We start from the raw sequence: 14542 nt of genomic DNA, 5'->3' as shown, positions 1-14542 counted from the left end.
GCCATTGTGTTTTAAGGACAATATAATTGTTGCGTGCGTAATATAATGACAGTCAGGATAACAAGTCACAATCTTATATATTGACAACATTATGTGCAATGTGGCCACCCACACCCTGATATTCTCCAGCTGGGAAGTGCCCTAGTGGCGATGTGTACCCACTGATGTCTCCTTAAATTTCCTACTTAGGGTAAATTGCAATGTAGCCTTCTCCACTTCATTCGAGCTGAGCTGCAGTACCAGGCACAACCCTTGGACAGGTGTGGCGCTGTTTTTTGGAATAAAGCATCCATGTTTTTTTCTTATTCTGTATACGCCTTTAATCATCCAGGCTTTTCAGCAATAGAAATATTAGTGAGGGGCACCATAGGAAAGGTCATCATTAATCTTGGGATCAATTTAGGGTGGGAAAAAAAAACAAAACACTTGACAGGTTCCCTTTAATAAACCAACCGCAACGAAAACATTTTAATAAACATATTGCAAAACATTCCCTCAATCAATATTGACTTCAGAAATACAACACGTGATAAATTCCCTTGTGTCCCAATTCCTCACCATTCCAGGCCCTGTGCAGGCCTCTTTATAAATCTGGCATATTTAGGCTGGATTCACACGGGTTTTTTGGAACAGATTTTGACGTGGAATCCGCATCAAAATCTGGCTCAAAAAACTGCCTCCCATTGACTTCAATGGCAGCCGTTCACTTCCTTTTTCCTTGAGCAGTTTCTTCCGCTTGTGGAAAAAAGAAGCGACCTGCCCTTTCTTGCTGCGGATTCCGCGACACGACACTCCCTCCCAACTAAACCCATTTATTTGGGCCTAATCCGGAGCGGAATGCCGCGACAGTCGTGGATAGCCACAGGAGGCACTTTTTGGACCGGATTCTGAGGCGGCTTCCCGCGTCAAAATCCAGTCCAAAAAACCCTGTGTGAATTCAGCCTTAGGCTGTCCTAAAGATAGAACATGAAGTTATTTGCTATGAGGAGATTTGCACTTAAATTTGCATCATTTTCTGTCTTTAAGATTGATCATTTTGTCTGACCAATGCCGATCCCTGCTTCACCCCGTCCACTTTCCTCGCTGATTTTTAAAGTATCAAGGAGGGGAAAAGGTCTGACATGACCATGTAAATGTGACATGCACTAAAATTTAGATCAGAAAACTGAAACCTGTACCCAAAGTCTATTGTTTTAGTCTATATACTGGTCAAGAGGTCAAATTCTGGTTCGACCCATAAATTATTATATAGACGTGAGTGTCAATTGCCATAAGGTAACTTCATAGGGCTTGACAGCTCAGGAGATAAGCATCAGCCGGAGCCTTAACTATGTGCAAGGTCGCTCGTCTTTTCACCCATGTGACTTCACACAAAGGTCACTGAAGTTTGGTCGCTGACAGGTATTTTTTAATCATTAGTTTAGGTGTGACCTCTTCTTGAGTAGTATCTCATGTACAGTTACCACCCAACTGTCCCCAATCTACCAATTCACCTTCAGCCATGTTGGATTATTTTACTTGTAGTCATTTATGTATTTGTCTCATTGGCCTATGTCTGTGTCTGATCATATATTTATAATGTTATTGTGCAGAAGTTCTGTCCAATACCTGACTGATCAGCTTTCTGATGGTTTCCATCACAAGTCTAATGCCAGGTTAGAAGGATGGTTTTGTAATAAGATTAGGGGCATAGCTATAGGGGACACATATGTAGCAGTTGCTACTGGGCCCTGGACCTTAAGAGGGCGCAAAAGTCCTTCTGCCATATAAAATATACTACTATTTTAAATGGCAAAAGCTAGGTAGGGGCCCATTTAGAGATTTTGCATTGGGGCCTAGGAGCTTCCAGTTATACCTATGCATCCAATCCATCAACTGTAGGCTGCAGTCATGATTCTGAAGCAACTATTTTGCCACCACAACCAAAGACATTATAAACTGAACTGTATGAATTTCTGTGGATGAAACAAAGTAAAGCACCACCTGCATATAACATGTAATATATATTAAGTGTGTCGTATGCAAAGAATATTTGTGTTTCTAACTGGAAGCCATCAACAAGCTACTGCTGACAAACACTCAGGTCATTATCATAAAACAACCAATGAGGCTGTTTAATTAAAAAAAAAAATACTTATTAGGTATTCATATATATTCACATATCAGCGAGCCTCTTATAAGAGTCCATACTGTAGAATTCATGGGCCCCATTGTTCATATGGGGGCCACAATCTCAGGTCTATATAGGGCATTCCAGTGGTTATAGATAATCATAACTGTATAGTTTTACAATTTACAGAACTACTAAAATCACTTTCAGGAGTAACTACAATTTGGCATGAAAATGCACCACCAGCCTAGCACTGCTATGGAACCGGTGTAATTTATAGTCAATGTGTGTAAAGCGCTGCAGAATATGATGGCATTATATAAGTAAGCATATTAAAAAAAATATATAAGCATAGTCCCTTTTGTCCTCCCTAGTGTTCTACTGCCACCCAGTGGACAAATTAGCTATGACACATTTAATAGGAATTACATTTATATCAGATTTTTTATTTTTGCAGTTCTACGGATTACAATTGGATTAACTCTTACAGTGATGTCTAAGATATCAAATCAGGTCACTGGTTTAATTTCTCAACAAGAAAAAAAGTCTCAGCCCAGTGACTATTTAAAAAAAAAAAAAAAATTAGGTAAAATATTACATTTGCAATTGATATTACATTTTTGTATGGCCATCTATTTTAACTGGTTGGAAATAGAGAGCAAATTTGAAGATAAAGGGCCTCAAGCACCCACTCCTAGTGTTTGCCTATGACCACAAATTCAGCCCACACCTTCATAGGCTGAATACTTACTTCAAACCCTCTCCCCACATTTAGTTTTATATAGGTGAACTATAAACTGGGTGTATACAAGGTTCACTATTTGCCATATGAGTTGTTAATAGTAATGATTTAAATGAAAACTATCTGTAAAAACAGATATAAGCCCCATGTTATGGAAAAGCTGATTTTTGTTGCTGTTGCAGATTTTACTCTTGTTAGAGTGAGCTAAACTCAGGAGTGGCTACAAAATGAATGGGAAACCTAGAGGAAGTTCTTATGCTTCTTCCTTATATTCAATATACTCCTGGATTTGGCTCAAAAAACTGCAGCAAAATTTGTAAAAAAAAAAAAAAAAAAAAGGCAGTTTTTCCACACAATGGGGCTGTAACCATAGGTTGCTTGGTCACAGACCTCCTAAACACAACAGTGTTGCAAATACTGATCCACAGTCCGCAAAAAAAAAACAAAACAAAAACATGTCTGTGTTTCAATCACAATCATGGATCCACAAGAAGACTTGTATGATCCCTTAGACTTGTCGTTGCTGGAAATGCAGGCAGAAATAGAACATGCTTCATAATAGTGCTTGAATATGGCACAGACACACAGCTGCAAAAACTATGGCCGTGCGCATGCGCCCATAGATATAAGTGGGTCTGTACTATGAGGCCTCAGGCTGCTCTACTGAAAGATTATGATAATATTATGTCTCTTCTGATTGATGTTTAATACAAAGAGCCTAAAGCACAAATTACAATTTACAACATTAACCCAGATTAGTTAGACAGGCAGTCTGAAGATACACCAGATTTATCACAGTGATTTAGGCAGTCTGAAGATACACCATATCTATCACAGTTACTGATGCTCTATAAATCTGGTGTATCTTTAGATTGTCTAGTCTAACCCTATATACATACGAACGTGAAATTGGCCATATGATTATTGACATGACTGATAGTTTGATGGTCCGTTGTAATGGACTGTGAAACTATAGACTGTATTTCTGTCCATTTTCACAGATTCCTCTATACACTGTAATGAGGCATCCATGAAAACAAACTGCCCCTGGGTGCAAAACAACCTTGAAAAATGGGTGTTTTTCATGGCCATTTTCACCATACATCATTTGAATGTAGGCTAAGTTTATGGCAGCACCTTTTAGTTGGCTTATTTTGAGACAGAATTATACAACATCATTTTGGTGCAACTTGGCACATTTAAGTCACACCCTCTTTTTCAGAAAATCTACCCATGTCAAGCAAGTCAAAAAGTTTTAGCCCAAACTAGTTGCACAAAGATATTCCATGTTTCCCACAGCGTGTAGTGTAGTAGTAAATCGGGGCCATTGTATACAAACATACACCTAGAACTGCAGCATTAGCCAGAGTACCATACTGTACCCGCATAAAACCATCCACCCAACCGTGACAGTGTCCTCATAATGTCAGATTGTGCATATACAGTACAGACCAAAAGTCTGGACACACCTTCTCATTCAAAGAGTTTTCTGTATTTTCATGACTATGAAAATTGTAGATTCCCACTGAAGGCATCAAAGCTATGAATGACCACATGTGGAATTATATACTTAACAAAAAAGTGTGAAACAACTGAAAATCTGTCTTATATTCTAGGTTCTTCAAAGTAGCCACCTTTTGCTTTGATTACTGCTTTGCACGCTCTTGGCATTCTCTTGATGAGCTTCAAGAGGTAGTCACTGGAAATGGTTTTCACTTCACAGGCGTGCCCTGTCAGGTTTAATAAGTGGGATTTCTTGCCTTATAAATGGGGTTGGGACCATAAGTTGTGTTGTGCAGAAGTCAGGTGGATACACAGCTGATAGTCCTACTGAATAGACTGTTAGAATTTGTATTATGGCAAGAAAAAAGCAGCTAAGTAAAGAAAAAAACGAATGGCCATCATTACTTTAAGAAATGAAGGTTAGTCAGTCCAAAAAATTGGGAAAACATTGAAAGTGTCCCCAAGTGCAGTTGCAAAAACCATCAAGTGCTACAAAGAAACTGGCTCACATGAGGACCACCCCAGGAAAGGAAGACCAAGAGTCACCTCTGCTGCGGAGGATAAGTTCATCTGAGTCACCAGCCTCAGAAATCGCAGGTTAACAGCAACTGAGATTAGAGACCAGGTCAATGCCACACAGAGTTCTAGCAGCAGACACATCTCTACAAGAGGAGACTTTGTGCAGCAGGCCTTCATGGTAAAATAGCTGCTAGAAAACCACTGCTAAGGACAGGCAACAAGCAGAAGAGACTTGTTTGGGCTAAACAACACAAGGAATGGACATTAGACCAGTAGAAATCTGTGCTTTGGTTTGATGAGTCCAAATTTGAGATCTTTGGTTCCAACCACCGTGTCTTTGTGCAACGCAGAAAAGGTGGAAGGATGGACTCTACATGCCTGGTTCCTACCGTGAAGCATGGAGGAGGATGTGTGATGGTGTGGGGGTGCTTTGCTGGTGACACTGTTGGGGATTTATTCTAAATTGAAGGCATACTGAATCAGCATGGCTACCACAGCATCTTGCAGCGGCATGCTATTCCATCCGGATTGTGTTTCGTTGGACTATCATTTATTTTTCAACAGGACAATGACCTCAAACACATCTCCAGGGTGTGTAAGGGCTATTTGACCAAGAAGGAGAGTGATGGGGTGCTACACCGTATGACCTAGCCTCCACAGTCACCAGACCTGAACCCAATCGAGATGGTTTGGGGTGAAGGCAAAAGGGCCAACAAGTGCTAAGCATCTCTGGGAACTCCTTCAAGACTGTTGGAAGACCATTTCAGGTGACTACCTCTTGAAGCTCATCAAGAGAATGCCAAGAGTGTGCAAAGCAGTAATCAAAGCAAAAGGTGGGTACTTTGAAGAACCTAGAATATAAGACATATTCTCAGTTTTTTCACACTTTTTTGTTAAGTATATAATTCCACATGTGTTCATTCATAGTGTTGATGCCTTCAGTGTGAATCTACAATTTTCATAGTCATGAAAATACAGAAAACTCTTTGAATGAGGTGTGTCCAAACTTTTGGTCTGTACTGTATATATAGCCATGCCTTGACTACATATCTTTTAGGCTGGGGCCCCATGTGGCATAAACGCTGTGGTTTACCCTAGGTGGAAATGCCGCAGAAAAAAATGCAGCATGGTACAGTCACAGCAAAGTGGATAGTGAATCCCATCCACACTTTGCAGAGAAATGTGCGCAGTGAACACATTGCAATTTCTAAAAAGTTGCGTTTTTGGAAATCTCAGCATGTGAATTATACCTACAGAAACATCGGCGGTTTCCCTATAGGTATAATTGAAGCAGGAAGTCCGCAGAGGAAACCTCTACAGACTTACTGTGAAAAGCAGTGCAGGAAAAACTGCTATAAGGTACGGCTGTTTTTCCGGCAGCACTTTTTTGCTGTGGGAGGCTATGTGGGGCCTTAGACTTAGAATCTCTTAGTAGTGTAGCCTTAGGGCTTGGGCCTATAATTTTATGTGTTAATATTTCAGTCTGAAAGTGAGATATTATTGATCGGTTTTCACATCTATATCAGGTACTATAAGGACATTTCCTCTGGTAGGTATGCTAGATGTTATTAGCTGTCATGTCTGACACTGGTGAAGCGGCTCCACACTTCATTCCATTTTGTAGGGATTATTTATGTAATGGTGTATAGCGATGCCCAGTAATGATGCCCTGCTGGAGTATTTGCTGTGGAGACATCTTACACTTGAGGAGCACAGGAATTAATTGGACTTGTCACCTCAGCTCCACATCTCCTCTGCAGACACAGTCAGAGGAATCCTTATCACATTTGGCAGTTGTGCCTTAGGGGACACCCAGTGTCCTACATTGTATTAGCAAGAAGCTGAATACAAGGCGCACACGGGGGTCTGTCAACTCGCCGTCTCATATAGTGGCTAGGATATGTGTATATTATCTGTACAGATAGGAAAAGCAGGTGAAAGTCATTCACACATATCTGAAGACTATTGCTGGTGACTACACTGTGAGATGGAGATGAGCTTAGATACATTGGCTCTGCAGACACGATCATACATGACAGGTTTAGCTTCATCAGCAAAGCACACAGTAACACATAATAAACATTTAGATATACTAGGTCAGACTTGACAAATTTAGCAGAATATATTCTATAATTACATAAATTAACATTACAAGTGGATTGTCAGTTGGCACAAACACTTTCCCCTGCAAAATTCGTATACATAGTGAGAATGGATTTTTCATTTGCAGATTACCAGCTACAGGACAGAGCAAAAATTGTCCTTGAACAAACCTAAATGTATATAACAATAGTCCTGATTTCCTGTCTGTGTGATAAAAAAAAAACTGCGAGTCTGCAAGAGCTGCTGCATCAACAAATGGTTTATTCAATTTACTGTACATTTAATTTACATATAAATACTTGTAATTTAGACTTTGTGCCACTAGATGTTGCTGCAGTGCACTAGAACACAATGCCCAGCTTCAGCTCTGAGAGCAAGAATGTACAAAAATATAACTGCAATAATACTGTCCCCTAAAAATAGAACTATGGTCTACCAGAATGGATCCACTATAATACTGCCCCCTATGTCCCAGAATATAACTATACGCCAACTATGTTCCACAATATACACTACATGGACACCTACACATTGCCTCTACAGAAGCTGTATTTGATATACCAAATAGAAAGCATTAATATGGGGTTGTGGCCCCCTTCTTAGTTACTGTACACCACCATCCATTTTTCTAGTAAAGTGTTATAGAAGATGCTGGAGTGTGTCTGTGCGAATTTTTGCCTATTCATCCAGAACAGCATTTTGTGAGATTTCAGAGATGCTGGATCGGGTTGAGATCAGAGCTTTGTGTGGGCCAGTCAAGTTCTTCCACACCAAACTAACCTAACCATGTCTTTGTGGCTCTTGCTTTATGCACTGGGGCACAGTCATGCTGGAGCAGAAAAGTGACTTCCATAAACTGTTCCCACACAATTGTCATAACTGTCTTGGAATCTGAAGCATTACAGTTTCCCTTTACTGGAACTAAGAGGTATAACTTCTATAATACTGCCCATTATGTAGAAGACTATAACCTCTATACTACTTTTCAATGTACAAGAATATGACTACTATAATACTGTCTCTTATGTACAAAAATGTAAGTACTGTAATACTGTCTCTTATGTACAAGAATATACCTTCTATAATACTGCCATTTGTGTACAAGAATATAACTTCTATAATACTGCCCCTTATGTACAAGACTAGAACTTCGATAATACTAACCTTGATGTACAAGACTAGAAATTCGATAATACTGCCACTATGTACAAGAATATAACTACTATAATACTGCGCAGCGGCATAACTACCGCCGTAGCAGAAGAGGCAGCTGCCAAAGGGTACATTAGGGGCCCGGCGACAGCCGCTACCACTGCATTTTTTTTTTCTTAATAGTAACTCCAGCCAGTAATGGGCCCTATTTACTTACTGATCCTGGCAGGGCCGGGATCGGTAAGTGACACTGCGGGCCCCACAAACACTATCATTATACTTTGGGGTCTTTTCAGACCCCTGAGTATAATGATCGGAGGCCCGGGAGAGGTAAGAAACATAAAAAACACTGTTACTTACCTCTCCACGATCCGGGCAGGCTTCAGGCCTAGTCATCTGACGTCTCATGACCCCAGCCTGCATCCCGGGTCATGTGACGTCTGACGTCATTGAAGATGGACTAGAGCGAAGGCTGACAGCGGAGGACTGCAGCAGAGCCGGGGGATAGGTGAGTAACAGTGTTTTGTTTTTTTTTAATGTTTTTCTACCCCTGGGTCTCTGATTATTATACTCTGGAGTCTAAAAAGAGGGGGTCGGTCGAGGTCTTCGGTGTCGGTCGGGGGGGCATGTCAAAAGTTCGCCACGAGGCCCCGCCATTCCTAGCTACACCACTGATACTGCCCCTTATGTACAAGAATATAACTTCTATAATACTGCCTCCTACGTACAAGAATATGACTACTATAATACTGTCTCTTATGTACAAGAATGTAACTACTATAATACAGTCTCTTATGTACAAGAATATAACTGCTATAATACTGCCCCTATATACAAGAATATGACTACTATAATACTGCCCCTTATGTAGAAGACTAAAACCTCTGTAATACTATTCAGTGTACAATAATATGACTACTATAATACTGTCCCTTATGTATTAGAATATAACTACTATAATACTGCCCCTATGTACAAGAATATGACTACTATGATACTGCCCTTTATGTAAAAGACTAAAACCTCTGTAATACTATTCAGTGTACAATAATATAACTACTATACTACTGCCCCTTAGGTATAATAATAGAACTACTATACTACTGCCCCTTGTGTATAATAATAGAACTACTATACTACTGCCCCTTGTGTATAATAATAGAACTACTATACTACTGCCCATTAGGTATAATAATAGAACTACTATACTACTGCCCCTTAGGTATAATAATAGAACTACTATACTACTGCCCCTTAGGTATAATAATATAACTACTATACTACTGCCTCTTATGTATAATAATATAACTATGTATGAAGGCAGATAGGTGGAGCAGCACAACCGGTATTTTAAATAAAACGTGAGTTTGGAATTTTAAGAAGAATGCAATAAAAGTCACGTTTTATTTAAAATACCGGTTGTGCCGCTCCACCTATCTGCCTTCATACATCGTCATGACAGAGCTTCTACAGTCCAAAGCTCGGACCGTGCACCCGGACTTTTGAACAGCCTGATAGCAATTTGTGGTAAGCATATGCTTATTTCTTTTGTTACTACATAATAATATAACTACTATATCACTGCCCCTTAGGTATAATAATAGAACTACTATACCACTGCCCCTTAGGTATAATAATAGAACTACTATACCACTGCCCCTTAGGTATAATAATAGAACTACTAAACCACTGCCCCTTAGGTATAATAATAGAACTACTATACCACTGCCCCTTAGGTATAATAATAGAACTACTATACCACTACCCCTTAGGTATAATAATAGAACTACTATACCACTGCCCCTTAGGTATAATAATAGAACTACTATACCACTGCCCCTTAGGTATAATAATAGAACTACTATACCACTGCCCCTTAGGTATAATAATATAACTACTATACTACTGCTCTTTACGTATAATAATAGAACTACTATACCACTGCCCCTTAGGTATAATAATAGAACTACTATACCACTGCCCCTTAGGTATAATAATAGAACTACTATACCACTGCCCCTTAGGTATAATAATAGAACTACTATACCACTGCCCCTTAGGTATAATAATAGAACTACTAAACCACTGCCCCTTAGGTATAATAATAGAACTACTATACCACTGCCCCTTAGGTATAATAATAGAACTACTATACCACTGCCCCTTAGGTATAATAATAGAACTACTATACCACTGCCCCTTAGGTATAATAATAGAACTACTAAACCACTGCCCCTTAGGTATAATAATAGAACTACTATACCACTGCCCCTTAGGTATAATAATAGAACTACTATACCACTGCCCCTTAGGTATAATAATAGAACTACTAAACCACTGCCCCTTAGGTATAATAATAGAACTACTATACTACTGCTCTTTACGTATAATAATAGAACTACTATACTACTGCCCCTTAGGTATAATAATAGAACTACTATACTACTGCCCCTTAGGTATAATAATAGAACTACTATACTACTGCCCCTTAGGTATAATAATAGAACTACTATACTACTGCCCCTTAGGTATAATAATAGAACTATGATAATACTGCCTCTTATGTACTAGACTATAACATCTATAATATTGCCCCTATGTACAATAATACAATTTCTACTTGGGAATCTCTGCGCTGGAAATCTGTAAAATAAAGTCAGCTTCTTAGAGAGAGAGAAATTTCTTTGGGGTTTTTGTCTTCTATTTTGGGAGAGCAGTAAGAGTGGATTACATTGGTTACATTGTCTGTAGATTTTCAGACTCCTCAGGGCCTCAGGTATAATTCACCTTTAGCCTAGATTCCTTGTGTGATTGACTGTATAAAGAGAAGCGTCCATCCCATGCGTCGTGCTTTACAGGAACAGTATGCATGGACTATACATTCTGCAGTGTACTCCGGATCAGATGTGGGAGGAAACTAGAAAGTACAAGAGTGCCGAGAAATCCGGAGGACTACATGTTCACCAACTAAAAATAAACTTTCTTTTTGGATTGGCTGGTAACCATGGAAACAGGACATTTCAGGTTGAAGGTAGCTGGAAATCGCAACACTTCCCCAGATGGGAGGATGTGGGTCTACACAGAACAGACGGCCATTCTCATCTAAAGACAGTTCATGCTTAATGATACCAGAGGGCAGCAAACACGATGCATGACAACTTCTGGGGTGAGACTGCTGCCTTAAAGGGCAACTCCAGCCACTACTAACAATGAGTAACAAGTCAAAGACTGCTTTCTTTATTCTGTTTATCTGTACAATTATGCCTTAGGGTGGAGCACGTATTTCATGTATTCTTTACTCTTGGAAGAGCTTTTTCCTGCTGCTCTGTGTATGAGCTGTCAAGGGGGAAAGGAAGTGACAACAGGGGTGAGAACAGTTTTGCCTCACGGTTGTCATGTACTGTGCAGTAGTTTACTATATATAATATTGCTCTTGTGTACAACAATATGACTACTATAATACTCATCCCCTGTACAAGACCATAACTATTATAATACTGTTCCCTATGTGCAAGAATATAACCACCATAATACTCTCCACTATGTACAAGAATATAACTACTACGGTATTATACTGCCCCATGGAGAGGAGTATAACTGCTATTATACTGCACTCTATGTACAACAATTTGACTAATATAATACTACCTCATATGTACAAGAATATAACTGCAATAATATTGCCGCCTGTGTACAACAATATACTTACAGTGACGCTGGTCCAGGGACCAAGATTATAAGTTCTAAAATGCTGCCCCTTTGTATGACAAAATAAATAATATAATACTGACCCCTACATAGAATAATGAAAAAACTATTTTACCTCCTATTTACAAGAATACAACTACTGTATTACTGCCTTCAATGTATCACAGTATAACCTCTATAATACTCTTCGATTTGTCCAGGAATATAACTACTATAAATAAGATAAGATAATCCTTTAATAGTCCCACATTGGGGAAATTTCAGCATGTTACAGCAGCATAGTAATACAGGTACAGGATAATACACAGTAATATAATACAGACGTAGATACACATATGCTGAGAAGAGAAGATATACTAGGAGTCCATAGCAGCTAAGGAAAAACGGAAGAGAAAGAGGAAGGCCTCATGGTCATTGTCATAATCATTAGTTCTCTGTGCGGAGTGATCTTCGCTTGGTCTGATGTAGATTATACAGCTTGGTCGCGGTTGGAAGGAAGGACCTCCAAGAAAATTATTACAATTACATATGTTTTGTTATACCCCTGTTTATTTCCTTTGTGTGTATTGGAACACAAAAAAATAAAGGCTAAAAGCCAAAAATTATATAATTTCACACAAATCTCCAAAAATGGATCGGCCAAAATTATTAGCACAATCAACTTAATATTTGGTTGCACATCCTTTGCAGGGCCAGCATTTGGGGGGGCGGGGGAGCAAATTGGGCAATTTCCCAGGGCCCCTGCCCCCAAAGGGACCCCCAGGATCCGGAGCCTGATGACTTTTTATCTGGTTTCAGGTGTAATTTTTATATTGCCCACACCTGTTACTCGCCACAAGTAAGTTTGAACAAGCATCACATGCTTGAAACAAAATTAGTTACCCACAATTTTTAAAAATGCCAACAATTTTGTCAGGTCCATTTTTGGATTATTGTGTGAAATTATGTCCAATTTACCTTTTTTTCCCAGTTTTTTTTTATGTTGTTCCAATACACACAAAGAAAATAAACCTGTATAACAATAAGTGTAATTACAATAATTTTGGGAGAAATACTTCATTTTCTGGAAAAATTTCATTGGTGAAAAACACCGGACATGGCTGTAACATACTGCACCTTATGTACAAGAATGTAACTACTATAACACTGCCTCCAATGTACAGTCATATAACTACTATAACATTGCATTCTATGTTTAAGAATACAGCTATAATACCACCAGCTATGTACAAAAATATAACTAATATAATACTTCCCCTATCAGTAACTGTTGTTTGTTACGTTTCATCTCCGGGATCTGGAATCACCTTAAGTATCTTTGTGCCTTGGGGCCCTGAGTGTAATTTCTGTAATCCATTCAATATTTTTTGGCTGGTGACATTCATATGGGTTTTATTGCTATGGTAACAACATGGACATTAATATAAAGGCAGCCACTGCCTCAAGGACTCACTTATGGGTTCACTACTGTGTTAGGTGTCCTTTAATATCATTAACTCTTTATAATGCACACAACTAATCTGTATTCTGTGACGTCCCAGTTGTGAAACTGCAACACCCACACACCTTCTGTAAGGGAATCCCTAATTGTCCATAAAAGTGGGATGTGTTAGGGCCCATTCACACGGGCACAGAGGGGGAGGATTATGGCGCGGAATCCACGTCATAATCTGTGCCCTCACAATGGTGGTCTATGGAGACCACTAGCGCAACATGCCTCTAGCGGATAAAAAGAAACTTGTTGCCCTTTCTTCAGGCGGATTCCACAGCGTCCGCCTCGCGGCAGCAATCCCTGCAGTCAGCCCATTCATTTGAGCCTACTCCGGAGGGAAAAGCCACAACTGTCGGAAGCCGAGACAGTCGTGACAGGCAGATTTTGGCCTCCCCGCGTCACTCTCAGTGCCAAAATGCGCCCTTCCGCTCCCTGAGTGAATTGGGCCTTATATCTACAAATCCCAATACAGTATTTCCTTTAATCCCTAAATATTATAACGGTGTCTATCATACACCACTATTCAGTGGCGTAACTACCACCATAGCAGCAGAGGCAGCTGCCACAGGGCACGGGACATTAGGGGCCCGGTGACAGCTGCTACCGCTGCTATCATTATTCTCAGAGGTCTTTTCGGACCCCCGAGTATAATGATTGGGGCCCCTTGTTGGTGGAATACACAGGAGCTGCAGGTCTGGCTCCTCTCAGCGCTTCAGGATGCTCCCCCTCTCTCCCCCCCTCCCTTTCTCTGCCTGCCTGAGGAGAGCCCAGGAGGCGGGGCTTATCCCTGCCGTCCTGCACACGAGGAGAAGAAGAAGAAGCTGCTCCAGGAAAATGAAACTAAAGATACACAGGTACATACTGGGGTTACTATACTTATTAATATCAGGCATTTGGGGTGATTACTTTTGTTTTAGTAACTCCATGTGCCTCATATTAATAGCAGTTAACCCTATCATGTCCCTCACATTAACCCCTGTGTGCCTCACCATAAGAGTTACTAATATGTGAGACATATGGGGGTAATAATAATGAAGATACTTTATTATTACCTCCATGTCTCTCACATATCAGTAACTCTTATGGTGAGGCACACAGAGGTTAATGTGAGGGACATGATGGGGTTAACTTCTATTAATATGAGGCACATGGAGTTACTAAATTGTAATGCACATGACCAGATTTTTTTATCCACAATTGTCCTGGTATAGCG

Source organism: Leptodactylus fuscus, chromosome 7 (genome assembly GCF_031893055.1).
Source record: "Leptodactylus fuscus isolate aLepFus1 chromosome 7, aLepFus1.hap2, whole genome shotgun sequence".
Classification (NCBI taxonomy): Eukaryota; Metazoa; Chordata; class Amphibia; order Anura; family Leptodactylidae; genus Leptodactylus; species Leptodactylus fuscus.
This window is presented reverse-complemented; position numbering follows the sequence as displayed.